This window comes from Chenopodium album, chromosome 5 (assembly GCF_948465745.1).
Source record: "Chenopodium album chromosome 5, dcCheAlbu1.1, whole genome shotgun sequence".
Classification (NCBI taxonomy): Eukaryota; Viridiplantae; Streptophyta; class Magnoliopsida; order Caryophyllales; family Amaranthaceae; genus Chenopodium; species Chenopodium album.
Window position 1 is genome coordinate 57399064 of NC_137838.1, and position 4884 is coordinate 57403947.

Here is a 4884-nt window from a genome sequence, read left to right on the forward strand (position 1 = left end):
TTAAGCGGCATTGGCAAAATTTTATTTTGACAAGTTTGGGTGCTACCGACTTAATTAATTGGATTAATTAAGGGAAATGCGGAATTTAGTGGGAGCTTCAATTAATTAATGACGTCAAATTACATAATCGGTTAAACAACTTTGACTAGTTTTAATTAGGCGTGTTAATCGGATTAACCACCTAGATAAGTAACTAGTGCGCGCGTTGTTTAAATGCATTTTACTTGTTTGATATTGTAAATTGCATGGGCCATTCATAAATAGTGAATGGATGAATGGAATATATATTCTCTCTCACTGGTTTTATGAAATGGAAACTAGTGGGACCCGATTAGGGTAGAAAATACGGACAACGTGCCATTATGTATTTTTGTAAATCTAAATACGGTCTACGCACCGTTAAGTATTTTTGTACCTTAATAGTTAGATTATTCCTAGTCGTAGACACTAGTATTTGCATAGTTTGGTTAAGTCTTGAAGACGGCGTATCTTGGAAGACAAAGCTTTGAATTGCAAATGAAGACCTTTTGAAGATTTGAAGAATTCAAGGGGTCATGCTAGTTGCAAATATGCATCTATAATTTCGCTTTATATTTTATGCTTATATACACTACTACAAAGTTGGGCTTAAGTAACATCAATTGGTAACATTTTAAAAATTTCATGATTATTTGATTTCTAAGTAACACTTTTGTAACATTTTGATAGTACGTAACATTTTTTGTAACACTTTAATGTTAGGTAACACTTTATAGTAACACTTTAATATTAGGTATCACTTGGTTGTAACACGTAGTTGTAAAACTTAATTTGATATAAATAAAAAAGACCCTCACAAGTCACAACCTATCTTCCTCCCTTGTATTTCTCGATTTCTCCATAAACCTTTCTCTTTCTCTTGAATTTGCACCTCGACACCTCTTTTTCACCGCTACCCCCATCTCGCTCCTAGTGCTGCACTATAGCCCCCGTTCACCGCAGCCTACCTCCATCGCAACCTATGTTCCAAACCAAAGATGTATAAAACACTCCGTGCTCCAGTGATTACCACCTCCAAAGAGGCAAAGATAGCGATTGGCACCTCTAGGCTTCCATCATCGGCGGCTTCTATCTTAAAGTTTAGGTTCGGCTTCCATCATCGTTCCCTCTCCCTTTCCATTATTAACAAGAAGTTGAGTTAGCTAACCTTAGGGTTTCAATTCCTTCTCTCTAATCTTGTTGATGATTTCTTAAATTGACGTTATTTGCCATTTAACATGTTTAATTTCACTATTTTCATACTCAATTTTACATGCATCTGAATTGGTCGAAGTATTTTGATGAAATTGGGATTTTTGTTTTTTCTTCTTTTCATTTATTGCTAATTTGATTTACCTTGTAATTTAATCTTTGCTGACTAATCTAACCAATTTAAGGTTTGTATTTTTCTTTTCTGAATTTAATCTTCTTAAGTTTGTCAAGGATCCAAGTAATTGTGGGCAGAAATCAAAGGCAATGCTAGTTATAATCGGAGGAATAATATTTGATATTCAATCTAATGCATGTCGCTATTCCTGCTACTGTCAAAACTACAACTCTTAGGTTTGCTATTTTATTTTTATTTTTAGTTTTTTATATATTAATCTCTAATTATTGAATTGGGTTAATTTTATTTGTTTGAGTTAATTAACATTCTAGCGTCAATACTTGTGTCAAGCTTTGACGATGTTAGTCGAATTAAGTGATGGCTGAATATCTACATTGATTTATGGAATTCCTTGATTTATTGAATTTGTATTCTAGAAATTTGAGAAAAGTTCCGATATAATTTCATAAACTATGGACTTATGACATTTTAGCTATCATTGAAGATGTCAATTCTCTATTTGATATAAATCGACTAATTGATGAGGTTTTAGCAAACAAGATCTTGATGGGTTTTCTGTTAATCCTGGTGATTATATTGTGAATTATTTGTTGATTGATATTTTTGACTAGGACAATTAACATTATAGAATGAGGTGACCAATTTTATATATGTGACTAATTTTACGTTTATATATATATCTATATGACCAATTTTGAGTTCAAATCTTATTGAATGACACTTAATGCAAGAAAATCCATATCAGTTAGAAACAAGAGTAGAGCAGGCAAGACAAAGGTTGCAAATATAATTATGCAATACCTTTACTATTTGGTTAATTCATCGTGCCCTTACCTTCAGTGGATTGGTGACCTTGGTGATTTGTCTATTTGGTTAATTCATCTTGCCCTTACCTACAGTGGATTGGTGAGATTGGAGGTAAGAGTTCAATGTAGATAATTGATTTGTCTTCATGCCTTCATTGTGTATTCAAATCTCACATTTGAATTCATAAAAAAGAGTTTTATGAGGAATGAAAAAAAAGAGCATTTAATTTAAATAAAATAAAGATGAATTTATACTTAAATTACCCCAAACCCCCCCCCCCCCCCCTCTACGAATATAGAGAGCATCTCTTGTTTGTTATATATTTGCTATTGGCAAGTAAGTACTTCTAGAAATTGTGAATTTTATAGCCTGTTTTGTAGTTCAATGCTTGTCCTGGTGTAAGGGATATTTTACCTTATAACTCCAAATTGATTGTATAGTGGCTACATACATATCATGAATCACTGTACTTGTTCTTTATATAGCTTTTGTTTTTCTTTCAAACCTAAACTGCCTTATATTTTTAAGCTTTATGAATCATGCATTTCATTCTAGACTTTTCCGTTATCTCTTTGCCTTTTTTCTTTTGGTCAAGGTTTGGACGGACTATGGACTAGTGGGAATGTTTGATACGGTGAGTAAAAGAAAGTGATTATATTTTTTGAAACTAATTTCTCATTTTATTTCATTCCATTTTTTCAGTTTTGATGCTTATATCTTCTAAAAAAATTTCCACTTTTGGCTTATATTAATTCTGTAAATTTGATGCTGCAGTTTTGATGCTTATATTTTTTGGAAATAATTTTCCCATTTATTAATTCTTCAAATTCCCACAGATGATTAGGATCACATAGTTTGTTATTTGTAGCCTGACAACCTGATATTATGTCGGATGCCAAGGCTATTTCCGACATTAATCATATGATACCATATTGCCATGAGAACTTCCTAAATGCATGTGACTTGTTGAAAGTATATATAAAGTCTACTCTTATACTCTTAGTTCTAATATTCATTGTATAATTTTTTACCATTTGGGTTGTGATATCAGTATTTTTAATACTCTCTTTCCTGCCATTTAGAAATTTAATGTAGTAACATTTATTTTCTTTGTATTTTTTTCTTAAAACAAGTATTTCTTGTTCTAGGGACATTGAATGGTATGACAAAGTAAAGTGTGAAAAGTAGTTGGGTTTCAGCAAGGGTTCTATGGCAAGAAAGAGGGAAAGGAATATTGGCTGGTAAAATAACAATGGGTCTCCTCGTCTGTTTTTGTTAGATAAATAAAAATTTTCTTTCTTTATTTATGTGTGGATATTGCTAGAGTGGAGTAAGAGAAAGTGGGAGAAGAAAATGAAATTGTGGTGTTGTTTGATAACGGTAGTTGGTGAGTTGCTGCTACTCAATTTGAGTGTTTATGGGTATGCTTTCTTTTCATATATACTCTCATTTATATTAAATGTAGAGTCAAAATTTCATATACTTATTAGACTCTATTATTGATTTGGTTATTTTGATCTGGTTGTATAGGTTAAGATATTTTGGATTTTTAAATGTTACAAGGCTTGGTTAATGATAGATAAGTATATACTAACATGAATAATTCTATAATTGGAATGTTATTTTTAGACAGTCGTGAATAGAAAAAGAACAATTATGAAAATTTTTCTATTCTATATTTTGTTTGAATTGATGCATAAATTTTATGTTTTGGGTTTTCTCTAGTATAATAACTCTACATTATTTTGTGTCCGGGAACAATATGTTAGTTAAGGTCTCAATTACTTAGCTCATTAATTTATGTATATGTTTCTTGACCTCTCGTGCAAATGAAGCTTTAATGGCTATCACATTATATGTAGACAATCATTATCCTGAATAACCAGGTTATACAGGGTACAGTGTCACCAATGGATCATGTAAGAATGTAAGCAGTTGGTTCAGTGTCGCCATTGGATCATGTAAGAATGTAAGCAGTTGGTGCAGTATCATTTTCTAGCATAAATTAGTCGTAACAAGTTGGTTTTTTTAGCTAAGTGGAATGTTCATTTTCTTTTGGTTGTGTGTGCAGGAACTCAACATGGCTAAAGACAGAACATGTGCAACTCCTTATATGAGATTGCATTGGTGGATGAAATCCTGTCTTTCTTTTCATGATGCCTTGTCTAAAGCAAAGAGTTGTATGCTGTTGTTGTTGTCATTGTTACTGCTGACTACTGCTGTTAAGGTGATCTGCTGTTGTAATTGATGTCTGCTACTGCTACCGAGCTAGCTACAAAATGCTACTGTCTTCAATTATTAATGATGTTTGTTTGCAACTACGCTGATTGTGATTTTGCCTATTCTGTTTGGAATTTGGTGGCGAAATTGATATCTTATTTTTATTTTTTATTATTAGATTGTTTAGCGAGATAAAAAATTGGTGTTTATGGTTTTTTTTTTGGGAAGGATATATGAAATTTTATCAATTCCAATTATTGTTTATCGTATATGTTAATTATACGTTTGTGTCATGGTTGTACATTTTAATATACAAGTGATACATAATGTAAAATATAGTGATACTTAATGTCAAAAGATGATTGTAAAATGTTACCTAATAATCGACAAGGTGTTATATTAGTTTGCAAAAGTGATACATAAAGTATGATAAAGTGTTACTATATGATTGGAAAATGTTACTAGAGATAATTAAGTGTTACATAAGAATT

The 4884-nt window shown here is 31.5% G+C and overlaps 1 long non-coding RNA gene across 1 annotated transcript; it reads left to right on the plus strand.

Annotated features, from left to right (window-relative positions):
• The first annotated feature begins 870 nt into the window (after positions 1-870).
• On the plus strand, positions 871-4652 carry LOC145630780 (uncharacterized). The gene is made up of 5 exons (XR_014112245.1): positions 871-1123; positions 2769-2807; positions 3322-3594; positions 4060-4142; positions 4245-4652. It is a non-coding gene; the product is annotated as an uncharacterized LOC145630780 (long non-coding RNA).
• The last annotated feature ends 232 nt before the right edge of the window (positions 4653-4884 follow it).